Source organism: Nyctereutes procyonoides, unplaced genomic scaffold (genome assembly GCF_905146905.1).
Source record: "Nyctereutes procyonoides isolate TBG_1078 unplaced genomic scaffold, NYPRO_anot_genome, whole genome shotgun sequence".
Classification (NCBI taxonomy): domain Eukaryota; kingdom Metazoa; phylum Chordata; class Mammalia; order Carnivora; family Canidae; genus Nyctereutes; species Nyctereutes procyonoides.
Window position 1 is genome coordinate 68,922,412 of NW_026575051.1, and position 21,486 is coordinate 68,943,897.

At 37.0% G+C, this 21,486-nt stretch overlaps 2 pseudogenes; both read right to left on the reverse strand.

The window, feature by feature from the left end:
• Positions 1–9,645: 9,645 nt before the first annotated feature.
• Positions 9,646–11,064, reverse strand: LOC129512431 (glutaredoxin-3-like; annotated as a pseudogene).
• A 3,739-nt stretch (positions 11,065–14,803) lies between these two features.
• LOC129512432 (CWF19-like protein 1) lies at positions 14,804–15,618 on the reverse strand (annotated as a pseudogene).
• Positions 15,619–21,486: the final 5,868 nt, after the last annotated feature.

A 21,486-nucleotide genomic window follows, 5' to 3' on the forward strand; every position in this document is an offset into this window, starting at 1 on the left:
CACACAAGGATGGTCATTCTCTTCTGATAGGTAGGCTCCAGTTGGAAGGTTGGGGTGACGAAGTCTGAGAACCTGCTTGCAGTGATCAGCACTGCGGTGCTTGCAAGGGTCAGCCTGCAATGAGGACTGTCACCTTAGGTTTTGTGGGGGCTGCAGGAGGAGTGGAATATATGCTACCATCCATGTGGTTCATGAAGAGAAGTCATCTCTCTTTCAAAGGGATTGTCTCATCAAAGTTATCAATTTTCTCAGTTTCTGGAAAGTATGCCAAAAAGGCTTTTCCAGGACTTGCCAAACACTTCTTAATTATATTTATTAATTTTTTCACTCAAGGCTACCCTACCTAATCCAATGACTCAGTAAAGATTGAGAAAAGTCACAATTCTTTACTTTCGGTAACCTTTGCAAATGTACCTGGTTTCGATGAAATCTTTCTACTGTATCACGCACTTTAAATTAATATCTTGGAAACTTTGGCATGAGTCAAGACATAAGGGGATGAGAATGCTTACCAAGTTCTTCCCCGTTACAGACAGTGGCTGCGTGCAGAGAGAACACACTTAATGGTGGATTGGCATTTGCCAACATACTGTTCACTTATCTTTAATTTTCTAATTTTAGGGGCGCCTGGTGGCTCAGTCGGTTGGGCGTCTGCCTTGGGATCTAGAGGTGATCCCAGGGTCCTGGGATCCAGCCCCACAGGGGCTCCCTGCTGAGCGGGTCATCTGCTTCTCCCACTCCCTCTGCCACGCCCCCTGCTTGTGCTTTCTCTCTCAAGTAAATAAATAAAATATTAAAAAAAATAATATTCTAATTTTACATAGATAAGACAAAGTTTTGGCATGAGTATGTCTTCTGGATTAAATAAGACAAAATTGTATGTTAATACTTTTTGCAACTTCCTTTGCCTTTGCTTTTGTGAATATATATATGGAAGGTAAAGTTCTGAAAATTAATTTATTAATACAATTTTTTGTAGTTTCAAGTTTTTAATTTAAATTCCAGTCAACATACAGTGCGATCCTAGATTCAAGTATAGAATTCAGTGTAGAATTTTTAAAATTTCTTCATGTCTTTGTGCCGTTTAGAATGTCTGCACATCTCTCTAAATGTTTGTGTTCTGAAGATTGCTGTTTTATTCAACTAAACATGGTCAAGTTACTCTTAAAAGTATTTGTATACCCTTACCATTGGTGTTTGGATGTTACCCATTTCTCCGCATGCTTGCCCGCTCCTTCTATTGTCAGACTTTTCTTCATTTTTGCTAATTGAGTGGATGTGAAATCGTGTCACATAACTTATTTAAATGTTTTTTTTTTAAATAATCACTTGTGATGTTTATCATCATTTAATATATGTGATGGCTATTTATGTTCTCTTTTCTGTAAATCATCTGGCCATACACTTTTTCCACTTTTGGGTTTTTCTTTGCCTTGTTGATTTTTAGCAGGTCTTGATACATTCTAGTCTTTTGTCAGATTTAACTAAAACCGGCACTGCACGATTTTTTTTTCTTTGATGTCATCATTTGCCTTGTTTATGTTATGCTTCACTGTAATAAGATTAGAAATTTTCAGTTTACCATCTTTCTTTCATAGGTTTTTGCTTGTTTTCTTTAGGAACCCCTTTTAACCCTGGGGTTATAAATGTATTCTTCCAAAATTTCTCCTAAAAATATTAACAACTTGTTTTTTGATTTCCAGTCTTTAATACATCTGGAAATTATCTTTTCATATTGTGTGAAAGGAAAATAATTTTTTTTTCCTTTGGATAAGTAACTGTCCTGGCACTATTTGTAGTATATCCTTTTTCTGTCGATTTGTAAAGCCATTTCACTGCGTGTCAAATTCCTGTGTATATCTATTGCTGGGCTCTCTACTGTCTTGTTTAAATACTACACTATGCTTAATACCATTATTATATATTCCTTAGTTATTGAGGCATAACTTAAATACCATAAAATTCAAACTGCGCAGGTGTACATCTCAATAATTTTTAATAAGTTTATACAGCTGTGCAACCATCACCATAACCCCAGCTTTAGAACATTTGCATCATCCCCAGAATGTTCCTTATGCCTGTTTGCAGCCAATCCCTAGTCCCTGGAAACCACAGATCTGCTTTCTGTCCCTTACAGATTTGCCGTTTGTAGAAATTTCATATAAACCAGTAGAAATTACATATAAAGCCCTACAATATATGGTCTTTTATGACTCTGCATATGCAATGTCTTTGAAGTTCATCTGTATTGCAGTGTGAAATCACGGTTCATAATTTTTAATATGACTTGTATTCTATTGTGGGGATATATCACATTTGTTTATCACTTCACGAATTGATAGATATTTAAATTGCTTTCGTCTTTTGGATATTCTGGATAATGCTGTTATAACATTCTTCCATGGGTCTTTGTGTGGACCTAAGTTTTCATTTCCGTTGAGAGGATACTTAGGAATTAAATAGGGTTTTAAAATAAGTATATGGTTAACTTAAGAAAAAATAACCTGATACACTTTTTAAAAGTGATTATACCATTTTACATTCTAGTCAATTATGCATGAGAGTTCTAGTTGCTCCACATTCTGGTTAAAACTTCATTTTGATAGCTGTTTGGATTAGCAAGTCTAGTGGGTATCTAATGGTATTTCATTACGGTTTAGATTTACATATCTCTGCTGACTAATGCTATTAAACATCTTTTCACGTGCCTATTAGCTATTCATATGTCTTCTTCAGTGAAATTCTATTTAAATATTTTGCTCATATTTTAATATTGAATTGATGGCTTCTTAATACTGAATTATGACAGGTTTTTTAAAACCAGGTATATAACCTGCAAATGTTTTATTCCAGTCTTTGACTCATCTCTTCATTTTCTTAATGGTAACTTTAGAAGAACAAAATATTTTTATTTTGATAAAATCCTATTTATCAATTTTTTTTCTTTTATGGGTTGTGCAGTTGATGTCACATTGAAGAAACCTTTGCTTTGAGGGCACAAAGATTTATTTATCTTATATTCTCTTACAGAATTTTTATAGTTTGGGTATGTATGTATGTATGTATGTATGTATTTATTTATTTAAATTCTAGTTTGTTGACATACAGTTCAGTATTGGTTTCAGGAGCAGAGTTCAGTGGTTCATCATTTACATATAATATCCAGTGTTCATCACATCAATGTCCATCACCCATCTATCCCATCCCCCATCCACATCCCTCAATCAACCCTCAGTTTGTTCTCCATAGTTTGCCAGTTTTAGCTTTTACACTTATGTCTATGACCCATGTTACATTAATCTTTGCAATGGTGTGAGGTAAGAATTTGAGTTTGTTTTTAAATATTTTTCCTGTGGCTATCTAATTGTTCCAGCATCATGTGTTGAAATGACTCATTTCCCCCATTGAATTGTCCTGGCACCTTTTTTGAAAATCAGCTGATTATTACAGTTAGGGAGGAAAGTTAGAACAAACCATGTGATACCCAATTAGTGATGGAGACGCTGTATCAGTATAAACATATATACCTTAATATAGATACTGATGGGTGGATAGATCAATCTATCATCTATCTATCTATCTATCTATCTATCTATCTATCTATCATCATCATCATCATCATCTATCTATCATCTATCTCATTTATATTACATTATACCATTTTAGCTGTATCTATATATAACTATAGATATGTGTGTACATGGGTTAGTATATGCACACACGCACACATATATATATACTATATACACATATATGGCTCTGTCCTCTGAGAGGGTCTAGGAACAATGTCATCCTACAAGCAGCATGCAGATTGGCATCTAGATTTTGGGTTTTAGTATCATTCTCCAGTGAAAGGAACAAGGGCTCCTTGGAGAAATGGCAGATTCCAGGGCTGGATCAGGGAAAATTTAAGATGGACCCAGAGATCTTGTGGGAAAGTAAGAAAGTACTTAAAAGACAAAATGTTAGGAATGTGTCAAAGTGACACAGGAGACAATGTGAAAAGCTCCCAGCGGGCAAAGCTGGGAAGATTTAATGAACAAAATAAATAATGTAGTATCAGATTATAACCCAAGGTATAAAGTAAATGCTCATGAGTTCATACTGATATAAATAAATGACCAAATAAATAAATACAAGAGGAAGAGGAGACAAATATCCCATACTAAGGAATTATGAATGATTTATGTGGAAATAACATCCTCAAGGAGGTGCATAACTCCCTACCCCTTAAGTGAAGGTTGTGCGTAGTGACTCCCTCCCAAACAGTATAGTAGTAGTTGGAGAGGGACCAAGGAGTAACTTTACTCTAGAATAATCTGACAAGAATTACTACAACCAGGTGATCAAAGTCAAAAAGTCTATTTTGCCTGATATTAGTATAGCCACCCTGACTCTTTTATGGCTCCTGTATATATAGTATATCTTTCCTCATCCTTTTACTTTCAACTTTGTTGTGTCTTTAAATCCAAATTGGGTCACTTGTAGACAACACAGAGTTGGATCTTGTTTTTTAATTGTCTGACAATCTCTGCCTTTTCATTAGTGTTTAGTCCATTCACTTGAAAAGACATGGATATAGTTGGTTTTATCTCTACTATTTTGCACTTTATTTTCAATATGTCTCATGTCTTTTTTTGTCCCTTTGGTCTTCTTCCTTTACTACAGTTTTTGTACTGAATCAATATTTTAGTATCTTATTTCATTTTTTTCCTTTTAAAAAGTAACCAGTTTATTAGGATATAATTCATATATGCTACATTTCATCTATTTAAAATATGCAACTCAATAATTTTTAGGGTATTCACAGAGTTGGGCAGCCCTCACCACAGTAAGTTTTAGAATACTTTCATCACCATCAAAGAACCCCAGTACTTACTAGCAGACACTTCCCATTTTCCCCTCAATCTCTCCCTGACCCACCTCTAGGCAACCATTGGTCTGCTTTCTGTCTGCAGAGATTTGCCTCATCTGGTAAGAGTGAATATCTTTGTATTGTTTCTGGTCTTAGAAAAAATGCATTTAGTCTTTCACCGTTAAGCACGATGTTAGCTATGGGTTTTTCATATATGCCTTTAATCAGGCTAAGGAAATTCTCTTCTATTCCTACTTTGTGAGTATTTTTATCAGGAAGGATGTTAAGTTTTGCCAAAAGACTTATCTACATCAATTGAGACCATCACGTGATTTTCGTTGTGATGTCTGTTGTGATGTATTGCACTAATCAGTTTTAGCATGTCGAGCCTTGCATTCCTGGAATGAATTCCATTTGTTATGTAGTCCTTTTATTTTATTTACTTTAAGATTTTAGTTATTTGTTAGAGAGAGAGCATCAGCGGGTGGCAGGGCAGAGGGAGAGGGAGAAGCAGACTCCTGGCTGAGCAGGGAGCCGGACACTGACTTGATCCCAGGCTCCTGGGATCGTGACCTGAGCTGAAGGCAGATGCTTGACTGACTGAGCCACTCAGGCATCCCAGCATATAGTCCTTTTTGTAGGTTGATGGATTCGGGTTAGTAGTTTTTTTACTGAGGGTTTTCTTATATAACATTATAAGATTTGTTAGTCTATAGGTTTCTTTCTTGTGATATCTTTTTCTGATTTTGGTATTAGGTTAATATTGACTATACAGAGTGAGTTGAAAAGTAATCCCTATTGGAAGAATTTGTAAAGAATTGCCATTAATTCTTTAAATGTTTTGTAGAATTCACCAGGGAAGGCATCTAGGCCTGGGCTCTTCTTTCTAGGGAGTTTTTAATTTACTTTTTCAAAATCTTTACTTTTATAGGTCTATTTAGATATCCTTTTTTTTTTCTTTAAAGATTTTATTCATTTATTCATGAGAGACACACACACAGAGAGGCAGAGGCATAGGCAGAGGGAGAAGCAGGCTTCCTGGGGCAGCCTGATGTGGGACTTAATCCCAGGACCCTCAACTGCTGAACCACCCAGGTGCCCCTAGATACCCTTTTTGAGACAGTTTTGGTTGCTTTTGTGCTTTCTGGATTTTGTCAGTTTCATCCAATTTATGTACTTTGTTGGCATATGGTTGTTCAGAGTATTCCTTTACAAATCTTTTTTATTTCTCTAAGGTTGATAGTAATGTCTCCTCTTTCATTTTTATTTCTTTAATGCCACATTTGAGCTTTTCTCTTAGTGGTTACTCTAAAGATACTAGATGCATTAACTATCACAAGCTAGGTGAGGCTAAATATTGACTTAATTACAGTAAAATATGACAACTTCTCCCTACCTTGTGCTACAAGTCTATCTGTCTGTGGTATGAACCCAGTAATACAGTGCTACAATTTTTGCCTGTTATAGTCTATGGCTCTTTGATTTTTAGGGTTTCCCTTCAGTTGAGATTACAAGCTCAGGTTGGTAGAGCATAAGGTTTTCCCGGCTCATTACCTAGTGAGTTTACTGTTTTCATTGACAACACTGCCATACCTGAGTCATTATCCTGTGCTCCAGTCAGCAGGGCTGCAGGTTTTCCTGGCCAGCTTCACCCTTATAAAATTACCATGTCAACTGATTGGGAGTGTCTGTGTGTGTGTGCATGCGCATGTGTGTATAGGAAACGTGTAAGGGAAAGAAGGCTGCAGCCAGATTCCCACTGTTCTTGCACAAAGCCATTTTTCCTATATACAGGAGCTCAAGTTTATTGTTATTGTTTTTATAGCCCTAAAGTGTTTGTTTTTCACAAATTTGTCCAGTTTTATATTTGTTTTTTGGGGAAAGGATTCTCCAATATCTTCACGCTGTCACATCCAGAAAGCCACACTTTCTGCTTTACAAAGAGAATGCTTCTCATAAAAAAAAAAAGTCAAATAATACATGGAGAAATAAAGAATAAAAATCAACTCCTTTGGTATTTCAACTACAACTATTATGAATTCCAGCTACTATTAGCCCCAATGTGACTGTCTTTTCATGCTCTCCTACTGTATTAGTATGCAATTTTATATTAAGGGGACCACACATTACAGAATGCTTTACAACCTGTCATCTTTCAACAAGGTAGTGGGTATTTCAGTGTCAGTGTGAATAGATTTACATCAGCCTATTTAATGGCTGCACCGGACTCTGTTTTATGACATGGTTATTCTAAAATTTATTGCCCCCCCCTTGCTGAGGACTTTTAAGATGACTTCCTCCTTTTTTCTTTCTATAAACAACAATTTGATAAATGTGCACCTGAGCACATTTGTTTAGGTATCTCCTTCGCATAAATTTCTTCGAGAAATATCACAGTTTTCAGGGTGTGGTCATTCTGATTTGGGGAATACTTCTCATTTCATCCTCTAATGTACAATCCCTCCATCAATGCATATGGGTAGCTATTTCTTTGTATTTTTTGTAAGATCTGAGCATCATTCACTACTTTCTGGTTTCCCAGACTAATAACTGGCATTGATAATCTTTACTTTTGCTTGCACTTACTTTATTACTAGTGATTTCAAACATGTTTTCTTGTTTCTATTGAATCCTTGTGTCTCTTTTTCTGTGTGAATTTCCCGATTCTATTCTTAGCTTATTTGTTTTTGTTTGTTTGTTAGGTTCTTTTCATTTGCTGTATTATCTTTTATACTATTTCCATTTTATTTTATTATTTTTAAAAGATTTTATTTATTTATTCATGAGAGACACACAGAGAGAGGCAGAGACACAGGCAGAGGGAGAAACAGGCTCCCTGCGGGAGTCCTGATGTGGGCCTTGATCCCAGGACCCCGGGGATCACGACCTGAGCTGAAGGCAGACGCTCAACCACTGAGCCACCCAGGTGTCTTGTTATCTCCATTTTAAATCCATTTCCTATTTCATGACTTGTACTTTATAACATGTATTTCCTTTTATTGGCCTTTTACTTAAAAATATTTTAGTTTTTGGGGGCACCTGGGTGGCTCAGTTGGTTGAGCATCTGACTCTTGGTTCCAACTCAGGTTGTGATTTGATGGGTCCCAAGATCCAGCCCCGTTTTGGGCTCTGTGCTTAGTGGAGTCTTCTTGAGATTCTCTCCCTTTCCATCTGCTCCCCTCCAATAAATAAATTAATCTTTAAAAATTATTTTTATGGCAGGGCACAGGTTATGGAGTCAGAATGCTAAGGTTCTAATTTTACCTTGTTTCCTTAAGAGCTATATAAGTATAGTGAGTAACTGTATGCTTCACTTTCCTCAGATGTTAAGTGTGCTTTAATGCTAGTAATTACCTCATAGAAATTGTATGAATGTCAAGTGTTACAATAGTTGAAAAACAGATTATGACTTAGAGGTCCTTAAGGAGTCTTAGCTTATTGTTATATAATAAAGATCTATAATATTTTTTGACTTTCTGGTTTTCACAGCCAGTCTTACCCTAAGATTTTGTGATTTAAATGAGTTCAGTCACTCCCCTATATTTACTTATACCTTATATCAGTACTTCTACAGGATTAACATTTACAGAGTTACACATCCAATCTATTTGCATTCATTTTCGTGTGAATGAGATGTATATCAAATGTTAACTTTTTGCAAATGGCTCATTTTGTTCGTGATCTATTTAATTAAACAATTATCAGATAATAATTTGTTGCACAGTAATTTAGTGTTTTAGTAATTTCAGATTATTTTATCTTAGTAATTTGAATTCTCACATATAGTTGAGCCTAACTCTGGACTTTCTGTTTTGTGCTAATTATGTCTGTCTGCTTCTACATTGAGATCATATTCCTGATATTTAATTACTGAAACAATTTTAATACCTTTATGTCCATGTGGTCTTGTTTCCTCATTTGTAAAATTGTGAAAATAATTGAACCTCTCTCAGAGAGTTGTTTGAAAATTAATATGTTAACAGTTGTTAGACACATAAATTTCTCAGTACATATTAGCTGCTGTTAAAATCATTATTCTGGAAGAATAAATAGTTTTATTACAATAAGACCGTCCAGTGAGTCATACCTCTCTGAGTTCATACCCCTTAACAATGTGAATTTCTCAGTCCTCATCAAGGGGTGGAATCCATCTTCCTGCCTCTTGGATCTGGGTGGGCTGTGCCTTGATTTGACCAGTAGAATGGTACAAGTGACTGTGTGATTTGTAGGCCTGGGCCTAAGAGGCCTTAAGATACCTGCTTTTGGAATCCTTGTGAATAGAAAAGTTGAGGTACCTTGGGTGGCTGTCCTGGATAGCCACAAGACACATGAGTAAAGCCATTTTGGACCATCCATTCCCAGAAGAGATCTCAATGCCAGCAGCCACATGAGTGACTCTAAGAGAGACAAGCAGGAAAACTATTGAATGGAGGGCAGCCAAATTACAGAATTATGAACAAGTAAATATCTTAGCCTCAGTTTTAATTCCTTTGAAATGTCACAGTAGATAACTGATACACAGACTTTAATTTCCTATTTTATTTTAGATCGTTATTTTTTTTTTACACAAAGTATTTTTAATTGGATTTGAAGATGTTTATTGCAATCTGCGTTCGGTGAAAATACACAAAACACACATGTATTTAGCACAAATTTGTGAAATACACTGAGCATAAGTGGGTAGGAAGTAGTCTCTGCCCCTGCTCCCCCTGAGAACTAAGTCAGGAGTAGCCCCACTGTGATGGAAATATTTCCTGCCACAGTGGGGCCCCCAGCATAACGTTCGTTCGCTACTTCTCTACTCTCATTACTGGAGGGAACTCGCCATTGTCTTTCAGTTCCTCAGCACTATCCACACCTCCAACAGGCTCCCCTTTAGAAGACAGCAGAGGGTATGTGGGCCAATTCGAGTCAGCTTTTAACCCCTGCTGAACTTCTTCATCCTCCAGTACATCAAACGTCTCTTATTCAACACCATTACTTTTCGTACTTTCAGAATTTGTTTGCAGAATCCACATTTTGATTCCTCTTAGTTTCCTTCTATAAAGCTCATCACAGAAGCTTTATTTGTCAGTACTTAGGAGCTTTCCTCTAATTTGGGAGCTTTGGGGCAAATTGTATCTAGTTTGTCAGATGCTTCCAGCACCTTAATTATAGCAAATCCTCCTATGAGCACTCCAGAAACCTAGAGCTGGGTAGAGGTGGGCCAACTGGAATAGGTTTTGAGGCCCTGAAACTTCTTCACCTGAGAAGATATCAAAACTGCTACACTGAATGTTATGCTTGTTAAGAATTCCTACCACGTGCTTGCTGAAGCCCCAGCGGGGGCTCTTGAGGAGTTGCCTTCATAAATAACACGCAATGGGCTACAGGAGTTCATTTCTTCAGACAAAGGCTGGAATCCTCTTTAGAATGCTTGTTACCACTGGGTGGGAAGGAGCTGCTAGATTCATGTCACTGAACTGTCCTGGTCAACTCGGGCATGTGCAGCAAGTAATACGTCCTTTTTCTGAGAATTCTTGAAAAACAGGAATGTGGGAACAGAACTAATTTCACATTTTTCAGATACTTCAGTGTGGTGTTTATTTTTATTTATTTTTCTTTTTCTTCTTCAGTGTGGTGTTTAAATGTGGTGTCTGCCTTGATCAGGTGGGGGCCCCAATGTGGGGCGATGATAGGGTCGGAGGTGGTGGTCTGGGCATGAAAGGATTGACCTGAGGCAGAACAAAGGAGATGGAAGTTTACTGAGTCCCCCAGTAAGGGGGCCCAGGGCAGGACAGTAGAGGAGAGGCCATCTGCAAGGAGGCCATGGGTGAGAGCTGTAATAAAAGCAGGAGGGTGATGAGGTATGACGGCCATGGAACTCTCTCTGTTCTGGTAACTGTGCCTGGTTGTGAGTAGCCCATTGGTCAGTGGGGGTCGAGGGATATCTTGAGGTGGGTCCCCCGATGGGCCTGTGTTCAGTCAGGGGGTCCCTGTGGGCTCTTTTTGTCTCCCATCGCTCAAGCCTGTGGCCTTAAGCAGCCTCTCCATTAAGGAACAGCATCAGCTTCCAACTTCACAAATGAGACTTGAGGGCTTTCTTTGGCTAACCCCGCGATCATGTTGTTCATCTGCGAGCACTGTGGGACCCACGGTGCCCAAACATGGACCACAAGGAGCAGCAGTTCCTCAACGGCAGGGCTCAGGGGGCCTCCATCTCTGCCCATCCGGCCTCAGTTGCACCCACGGCCTGGCTGGGGCCAGCGAGGAGCACCGGAACCTAAGTTCAGTTATTACTTCCGTACCCCAGTAACTAGAATTTTGCATTCTTTAAGAATTTTCTACCCTCTGTGCTGTAATTGGATTTGAATCTGTGTTTTAATCATCATTCTGGCAACACAAATGTCTGTGAAAATATAGACCATGATGAAAACCCACAATAATACCTAAAATAAAATTTGACAAATTGCTAGATTATCAGTGAACATTTTTTTTTCCTACTAATTAAATAGAGGACAGTGCTGTATATAGAGCAGGCAATGGCTCACCTGTGCTTCATCCCAGACGTTCTGGTCATCTGAAGCTAAAAGATGGTCTTATCCTTCTCCAAGGCCAACTGCCAGCCCTCATGCCCATTCAGCTCCACCAACTAGAAACCTGGTATCAGTACCAAATGAGTCATGTTACTTTGCACAAAAGTTTGTCAGTTTTTATTCATGATATAAATTTCAGCTGATTGCAAAAGGAAAATGCAAACCTCTGCCACTTTAGGACATATACCAAGATAAAATATGATAATCCGCAGTTCCAAACATGTAGCCAAATCTATTTAACTATGTGTTTCTCCATTAGGCATGAAAGATGTTCTAAAGTCCAAGGAGTTAAGTCTATTCACAGACAGCTTTTTTTCTGATCCCATGCCCTTTATTCACTGTGTGACATACTTTGTTTCAGAATTTAGGAAAAAGAATAACTAAAAACTTTAAGGGAACCAAGAAGAAAATTAAGACCAACATAAGGGCAGCCTGGGTGGCTCAGCAGTTTAGCGCCGCCTTCAGCCCAGGGCATGATCCTGGGAACCCAGGATCGAGTCCCATATCGGGTTTCCTGCTTGGAACCTGCTTCTCCCTCTGCCTGTGTCTCTGCCTCTCTCTCTCTGTGTCTTTCATGAATAAATAAATAAAAATTAAAAAAAAAGACCAACATAAAATTGAGTAGATTGAAATTTTCCTTAAAATAGTTCCTAAAATAAAGACAATTAGTAAAACTGATCTCTGGCATGTCTAAAAAGAAAACTAGAAGATGAGCAAAATTATCCAAAGAAGACATACAGATGGCCAACAGACACATGTAAAGATCCCCCAAATCACTAATTATCAGGGAAATGCAAATCAAAACCACCATGAGGCATTACCTCAAACCTATCACAATGGCTAGAACCAAAGACACAAGAAACAAATGTTGATGAGGATGTGGAGAAAAATAAACCCTCACACACTGTTGAATGCAAACTGGTGCAGCCACTGTGAAAGACCGAATGGAGGTTCCTCAAAAAGTTAAAAATACAATTACCGTATGATTCACTAATTATACTACTGAGTATTTACCCAAAGAATATGAAACATTAATTCAAAAAGAATTATGTTTACTGCAGCATTATTTACAACAGCCAAATTACGGAAGCAGCCCAAGTGTCCATCGATCAATGAATGGATAAAGGAGAGGTAATATGTATATACAATGGAATATTACCCAACCGTAAAACATGTTGAAATTTTGCCACCTGCAATGACACGGTTGGAGCTAGAGAGTATTATGCCAAGTGGAATAGTCAGAAAAAGATAAATACCTTATGATTTCACTCATATTGTGGAATTTAAGGAACAAAACAAATGAACAAAGGGAAAAAGGGACAAAAAAAATCAAACTCTTAATTATGGAGAACAAACTGGTGGTTACCAGAGGGAGGTGGATCGAGAAGGGTGAATCGGTGATGGGGGTTAAGAGTTCACTTATCATGGTGAGCACTGAGTAGTATATGGAATTGTTGAAACACTATATTGTACATTTAAAATTAATATAACACTGTGTTAACCATCCTGAAATTAAAATTTAGAAATAAGTCCCACGTCGGGCTCCCTGCATGGAGCCTGTTTCTCCCTCTGCCTGTGTCTTTGCCTCTGTGTGTGTGTGTGTGTGTCTCTCATGTCTCATGAATAAGTAAATGAAAAAATCTTAAAAAAAAGAAATAAGTTTAATTAACAATAAAAAAAGCAAAATTAATAATGATAAAGTTGTTTGTCAATAGCTACGGAAGAGATAGTCCAATAATTCAACCGCAGGGCATGGCATTTTAAGCTTTTGTTTTGGGTAAAAAGGAAAGTAAAGTAGCTGGAATTAAATCCTCCAGGTCAAAAATGTCCTATTTCTCTAATTTTCAGTAGTAGAATCATCTTGTATAGAGAATTATTATTTAAGATAATAGTGAACTCAGTTCTGTTCTTTATGATAATTCTCACATTTCTTATTTTTCTAGAAGTCAATTATGATAAAGTTCTTTTTCTGATTTACGTGAAATGTATTGTCCCCTATTCTTCTGAATTGAAATGAAATGGCGAGTTTTTCCCCCTTCATCTCAATGAGAACAATCTTTGGGGACCACAATATAATTTGATCATTTAATTTGATTTTCTGCCATATATGCCTTTCCTAGCAGTGGAGAAATGGCACACCATTCTCCTTCCTCTGCTATTTAACAACATAGTCAGAGAGGTGACCAGTAAGATAGAAGCCAGGCCAAGTGCTCCAGTCTACCCCCCTTTGGGTCTTATTTCCTGACCCCTCCAACACCGCTCATGATCCATGCATTCTAACATATAAGTGTGCATCATATACATGGCATGGCACTTGTTTCTCAGGCCTGTGTGTGTGTTTTTCTGTCCATATATGAAAGCATTTACAGTACATGAGTGTGTATCTAGACCAGCACAGAAAAACTCAGGAGAATTTTTATGACTTAAATTCGTATATCATTTTCATTCACAAAGTATATTAGCCCCAATCACCTCATTTTACATTTTCCTACCTCACTTGTGTTTGAGGTAGAAAAAGCAGGAAGTAGTTGCCTCCCTTTATGGAGAAACGACTGTGAACAAAGGAGGGTAAGTAACATGTTCAAGGTTACAGAATAAAAAAGGAGCACAGGTGGGACACCTAAATCTCTGACAAGTGCCCTTTACTCAATGCCATGCTCGTCCCACAGATAGAAAATATGTTTTCATGTAGTGGAAGAATGATACTCTTCTCTTTACTTTTTTTTTGTTGTTGTTTTTTTGTGTTTTTTTTTTTTTGTGGCATATTTCTTCAAGAAACATGTTCAGCATAACCTGGGTAGCATTACAAAGGAATACGTAAGGATTAAATTTGATTACTATGTAGCATATATACTAATATTATAGCCTATATAGTAGCATATATTATTATTCTGAGTACTGATACCTATTAAAAATAAGATTCTAGAATGCCATTGGCTTATACAGTTTTGAGAAAGGGTTCTGTGGTAGCATGCTGCACTCTTCCTTACAAGCACACATACACACACATCCTATAAAAGTGTATCAGTAATAAATAAATAAGTAAACTAATGAATCAACAAATAATCAGCCAACCAGATACTTGCCTAATTTGGTCTAAAGCAAAAGCAGCAGAATTCGTGTTGTCCCTACTCATGATGTAATTTTTTTTCACGGACAAGCATTTGGCTTTTATTTGATAATTTAAATCCTTTTTTGAAAATGTTGGTAAACACAATCTGGATGACAGACATGCTTTTAACATATGATTTGTGTCCCAGAATGTGATCTTTTTTTTTTTTTTTTTCCAAAAAATTCAGCATTAGGCCTCTTGGCTGCAGGTCGTTTCTACAGGGGTTCCTGAGAGACTAGCTTATTTACAAACAGGTGGCCACTACTTGCCGTGAAGTTCATAAAGCGCCTTCCCCTTTGCTGAGTCATCCGGAATGAAGTCTAAGGGCTCAACGTTTTTCTAGAAACTGTGGGCCAGGGTTGCCTCTTCCTTGCTCATCTGGCACTGCCTCCAGTCAGACCAGTCAGGAATATTAAAAATGGCTTCACTGGCCAACACCTCCCTTTTTAACTGCAAGGGAAACATTCTTTTTTAATTTTGTAGGAAAGCTTCTTTCCTCTGTCAAGTTCCTTTTTTTTTTTTTTTTTTTTTTGATCCTCTGTCAATTTCAACGTAAGAAAATGTCACTCTTGGCTGCGCAACGGGCTTGATGTCAGAGTGCTCTGGATTTCCGACAGCTAGCTCTATGTGTGGTTCCTGCACCTGGGGGATGAAGGCATCTTTAATGTCATTAGCAGAGCAGTGGCTGAGTTGCACAAAAATGACCTGTGGCTGGATGTGATAAACCTTACAATTTCTCTAAAATAGAACACATCATTTCCCTTGACTCTTAAAGAACCATCTTAGTGTAGAACCATTCTCCACCTCTTCCACCATCTTGCTGAAAGCTCCATCACGGACTGGTAGGGTCCGATGGGCAGGGTATGGACATGGTCATCAGCTAAGTCTCCGTTGATCAGAGGAAGGTAGCGATGTGTGTCAACGTTGACCACCAAATGCTTTTCCATTTTTTGCTTTTGCAACCAGCAAGGTTCTGGAGGCGAAGGAAGTTTGGAGGCGCTTTGGGTGCAGAGATGCTGCTGCCTGTAGATGGATGCTTTCCTTCTCTGCTTCAATCTGCCCGTCCCCTTAGCCATCTTATAGAACAGCACAGTGCTTACAGATGATTAAAGAGATAAAAATGTACACATAGCCTTTAAAAGATCATTGGTCACATAAGCAGGAATGATTTCACCCTCTGTGTGTGGGTTGGGTATAAAACACCTATTTAATTTTAACCATCATTATTCTGAGCCAGCTTTGTGGAAGTGGGAGACGGCCATCTGCTCAGAAAGGTGATTATGAATAACACATAATGAAGCCTCATCCAACCAGCGCCGACTGGGACAGAGCCCATGGTGTCCAAGACCGAGCTTGGAGATCAGGAAACGGGGCTTGGGGTGGGAATTCTCTCACTTACCACCGCTGTGACCTCAGACAATTAAGTAGTCTTTGTCCCTTCATCTGCAGAATGACAATAGTCTCCACATCGTAGAATGTTTGTGAGGCCTGAGTGAGAAAGTGCATGGAGAGCCCTGCACGGCACATCATGTGCAGTCAATGAGCAGTTGCTCTTACAAGAAATTTGCCAAGAACTTCATAAAGCAAGATTTCTGACTTGATTCAAGAGCTCTTAGGTATTTTTAAAACATTCCTGAGACTTTTGTTCTTTACCATAAAACTTAATATAAACACTTATCATGCAAACATTTCTGTCTTGTATAATGTTACTGGTAGTCATGAAAGAGCTTTCCAACCCTTCATTTCTTACTTTTTTTCTAGTCCTTACTTCTAAATATTCTGCCAAATTTCCCCAGATCATGACTAGTTCACTATGAGAAAAGATTAATGTGTTATTTTCCTGTTCAGTGTCTTAGGGTCCCGATCCTCACAGACTTGATTTCCCACACCCCCGTTTGTCAATTGCTTTCTGGAGAGATATGGCTAATGGGAGACAAAATTTGAAAAATGGAGGACTACAGGAGAGAAGCCAGGTTACTTCATTGCCTTCTTTCTTGGCTTTGGGTTGCATTTTTAGCCTAAACTGTCTCCATAATTCCATCTCTTTCTAGCAGACCTTCTCTCTGGGGCCACAGTCTCTGTTGAGCCAACCCTTGCCACAATCCCAGTTCCCAACTGGCCCTTGCCTCCATAAGGAGCTCCCCTGTGGTTTCAGCTTCTGTCTACAGGCTCTGCATCCTCAGGCTTTTGCAGCATCACCGTCTCCTTTGTCTGTACAACTCTAGAATCACTTTGGGCTGGCACTAATCTCTGGATGTTGACATGAAACATGGAGTGTCCTCATCCTTCTCTGATCGTCTTGCAGATCTTCCTCTTCCTTTTTAACTAATGGCCCCTATTAATGTCCTCTATTAAACTACTTGGTCTGGGTTCTCCTCCTGATTAGACCGGACAGATTCAGTTATGGCAATTCCACAAACTGTTTTGTAACCAACTGACCTAGTGTAGACATTTGAGTTTTAGAATTTTTCTGTAGAATTTGATTGAATGCCAGAGGACATTTTGTCTCATTTAGTTATTTTTTAAAAGGCTTTTTTATTTACTTATTTGGCAGAGAGAGACAGCACAAGCAGTTGGAGCAGTAGGCAGAGGGAGAGGGAGAAGAGGGTCGCCGTGAAGCAGGGAACCTGACTTTCCGACAGAGGGGCTTGATCCCAGGACCCCATGATCTGAGCCAAAGGTGGAAACTTAACTGACTGAGCCACTCAGGCGCCCCCTGAGGACATTTAAAGTGGTAAGTCATTTCATTTCTTTTTTCTTTCTTTTCTTTTCTTTTTTTCTTTTTTCCTTTCTTTCTTTTCTTTTCTTTCTTTTCTTTTCTTTCTTTTTTTTTTTAAGAAAGTAAAAAAAAATTGCCTGCTCCGGCCTTGACAACCAATTTTATTAGCAAATAGCTAAGTAGTAGAAATTCCGTGCCCAAGAACTATAGGTGAAAAAAATATGATGAAGTCCAAGACATCATAGAAAAAGTCCAGAAAAAGAAGAAAAGACTATTTTCATCATTTCTTCTTGTTAGTATTATAGCTCTTGAAATTTTGGAATTTGAAGTAGAAATAATTTAATAGGTTTCAGGTTTATCCTAAATAAAAGAGCTTGCAATTCTAAATGAAACATCAAAATGTATGTATTTAGAGTTTTTCTTTTAAAAAAAAATATTTTATTTATTTGTTCATGAGAGACACACACACACACACAGAGGCAGAGACACAGGCAGAGGGAGAAGCAGGTTCCATGCAGGGAGCCCAATGTGGGACTCGATCCTGGGACTCCAGGATCACACCCTGGGCCGAAGGCAGGTGCTAAACCACTGAGCCACCCAGGGATCCCCTGTATTTAGAATTTTATTCCTGGGCCTTTCATGCATATAGTTAGCACAAATTGAATAAACAAAAGAAAAAATATTAATAAAATACTAGAAAAATTATAACTAATATCAGAAAATAAATTTTCTGCTTAATTACAGAGTCCATCATAAAGTAAGCCTGATATTTCCAACTTGTTGCTTATGTCAACACAAAAGAATTGAACTTACGACTTCCTTCAACTTTGTAGATCATTTGTAATTCAAGGGAAAAGTTTCTGCCCAAAATAAAAAAAGGTGGATTGAATTATGAGGTTTAAGGAAATCATATTAACCTAACATCTCAAGTAAAATACAACCAGATTCTCTTAGGCAGCCGGAAGGCTATATATATAAGCTTTCATCTTTGGGCAGATGGGTTGCATTCAAAAGGAAAGAGAACATAGAACAGTCAGTGTGTCCTGAGACATATACTTTTAAAAAATTGTCTAAATTAGTTCTTTTCCATTTCCCATGATTATTGGGAAAATATCAATAAGTTGGGGTTATGGAACTTATCTAAAGATGTGGAATAGCTGCCTTGATGGATTTATTTGACCACAATGTTAATATAAATAAATTTATTAAATTGACCGCTTTAGGCAAGTATACATTGAGGTAAGGTAAGAATTACCTGAGTTGGTGCAGCTGGTACTTAGCAAATGTTATTGACCTTGGAAAACATCACAATTCGCCAACAATAATAAAGCTCTAATGAAAAAAAAGGTTATTCAGAAAGGAAACCAACATTAATGAGAGTGTTTCTTAAAACTGTCTCTCAAAGTAATATACCCATAAAAATAAGTCAATTAGGAAAAAATGTAGTGTTTTTATGGTACATAAGGAGTTTGTAAAAGAAGAAAGTAGGTCTAGGACTTAGACAGCTGTGGATTCCATCATTATAAAAATGTAATATAGTAATGAAAAAATATGTTTAAAAGTTGATGCAATTGTGAAAGAAACTAGGAAACATCATATAAGAAGGAGTAAATTAATACAATACTTGTTTATTTATTTTTTAAATTAATAGGCTGCATTTTTAGCAGTTTTAGTTTGCAGAAAATATGGGGAATTCCCATTTACACATTCTCTCCTCCGAGTATAGTTTTCCTTATTATTAAATCTTGCGTTAGAGTGAACATTTGTTACAATCGATGAGCCTGTATCAATTCATTATTATTAATTGAATTTCATAGTTTATATTAGAGTTCGCTCTGTGCTATGTATTTTGTGGATTTTGACAAATGTCTAAGTGTATTACATATGTCCACATCACAGTATCATACAGAATAATTTCACTGCTCTAAAAATCCCCTGTGATCTACCTATTTAACCCTCCTCCTGCCTTTCCCAACCTCTGGCAACCACTGATTTTTTTTTTATTATTATCTTCATAGTTTCATCTTTTCCAGAATGTCTTATGGTGGGAAATAAACAGTAAGTAGTCTTCTCCAATGGAATTCTTTCACTTACCAACATATAATAAATTTTCTCCATGTCTTCTCGTGACTTGATAGCTCCTTTATTTTTATTGGTGAACAATATTCCACTGTATGGATATACCACAGTTTCTTTATCCATTCACCTATTGAAGGACATTTTACTTGCTTCCAGGTTTTAGCAATTATGAATAAAACTGTTATAAACATTCATGCGCAGATTTTTGTGTGCATGTAAGTTATAACTCATTTGGGTGTTTCTGGGATTTTTAATATTTATGACAGTTTTATGAAAACTTTATGCTATGAATGAAAACATTTCAACTAGGTTGACAAATTTCTAGGAAAAAATATATAAGCAAATTTACCTAAAGGAAAATTGGAAGGTCTGAATTTTCCCATAATTACTAGAAAGTCGAATCAATGGTCCAAAGTATTTTCACTAAGAAAATTCCAAGCACAAAGTCTCTATCAACAAGTTCAAACGAGTGTTTAAGTAACAAAATATCGCAATCGTACTCATATTTTTTCAGAGCACTAAAAATTTACTTATGAGGCTAGTTTAATTTTAATGCCAAAATGCAACAAAAATAGTAAAGAAAGAAAAACATGAGCAAAATTTACTTATGAAACAGATGCAAAAATCTAGTAACAAAAGTAACAAAACAAACTAGCAAAAAGAATGTAGAACATATGTAAAGCACAAATGGTATAATCCACGTGACAAAGTTAATTTTACTTCAGGAAGATAAAGTATTAATATGGAAAAGTTAATTAATTATAATTTGCCATATTACAAAATTAAAGATCATATAATACCTCCACAATTGCAGAAACGGCACTTATTAAAATATAATGTCCATTGATGTTGATGTTCTTGACAAATTAGAAACAGAAGGGAACTTCCTTAATGTGACTGAAAATCAACAGTAAACTTACTACGCAGTGAAGACACTCTACTTCTGAGTTTAGGAAGAAGACCAAGATTCCAAGCAATAGCTCTTTTATTTAATATTTTATCAGTGTTTCTAACTAGCACAGTATGACAAGAAAAAGAAATAAGTGTGTAGGGATTGGGAAGAATAGAGAAATAAAAGCTAATTTGCAAATCATATAATTGTGTAGAAGGAATAACAAAGACACCCACAAATGAATTATTCAAATTAATAGAAGAGTAAAGAAAAGCTGCTAAATAAAAATCTGCATAGTACAATAATTGTGTTCCCGAATAACAGTAATAAATAGTAAGAATACAAAGAAAAACGTTTAAAGGTGACATTTACAGTAACACCAAGCATACAAATTATCCAAAAACGTTTCTGACAGACTATGTTCCAGAACTCTGTGAGAAACATTTTAACATCTATTGAAAGACCTTAAACAATACCTAAATGAATTAAAAGATCGTAAAAGTACAATTAAATTGTACTCATTGGTTTTACCCCCCAAATGATTCTAGTCGACATCACAGCGTTTTCTTTCCATAGAAAATGACAAGCTGATTCTAAAATTTATGTGTAAATTCAAGAGGGTGCCTACAGCTAGGCAGTCTTGAAATAGAAGAATCAGTCCAAAGACTTGCCTTATTAGGTATTAAGACTTATTGTAGAGCTATCCTATTTAAGGTAATGTGGTATGTGCAGAGGAAGACCAGTGGAATAAAGTGGAGAGCTCAGAAGCAGATGTATGGGTATGCAGACGTGTATGTGCCTGCGATGGCGTGGAAGGTGAGCGGAGGATGAAAAATCTCTTCCATAAAAACTGTTCAAATCAGATGTATCCATATGAACTACAAATCAAAATGCTGCTTTACATCACACAGAAAATCAAGCCTGGCTTGATTAAAGATTTAAATGCAAAAGACTCAATTATCAACACAGGAAAAGGTTTTTATGATGTCAGGGTAGTGAACGATCTGTATCTGTTGACTTCAGTTGGAGTATAACATATGAAAACATGTAATGGTCCACCAATAGTATTCATAGAATTGAATATATCATTCTTTTATATGTTGATCTGTAGGCATTACGTTGTCTACTTTAGCATTCTTTTATTAAGAAATCATAAAGCACTTTGAATGCAAAACAGCCCAGCCTCAATATTTACTCAGCGTTGCACAGTGAGAAATACAAAATTTGCATAAAGGCCTTTTTATATGCATTGCG